The sequence below is a fragment of the Mizuhopecten yessoensis genome, unplaced genomic scaffold, assembly GCF_002113885.1.
Source record: "Mizuhopecten yessoensis strain PY_sf001 unplaced genomic scaffold, ASM211388v2 scaffold3491, whole genome shotgun sequence".
Lineage (NCBI taxonomy): Eukaryota > Metazoa > Mollusca > Bivalvia > Pectinida > Pectinidae > Mizuhopecten > Mizuhopecten yessoensis.
The window spans coordinates 15,435-15,651 of record NW_018405071.1 but is presented as its reverse complement, the minus strand read 5'-3'; positions in this window follow the sequence as shown (position 1 = coordinate 15,651).

The window sequence follows — 217 nt, the reverse complement described above, 5'->3', positions numbered from 1 at the left end:
AGTTATACCGTTTTGTTCGTAAACTTAGGGACGTAATCAACAACAACCGTCGCTGGATGTTTCTCTTAATTCTTCTGTTTTGAAATTTCAATTGACATTAGATATGGACAATTATAGTTTTTTCGTTAATAGTATCAAAACATTTGAGAATTGACAAGCTGTCACGCTTCCTATTGCTTCATCAGCGAGATTAAATTGGATATTTCAAAGTTTGTAT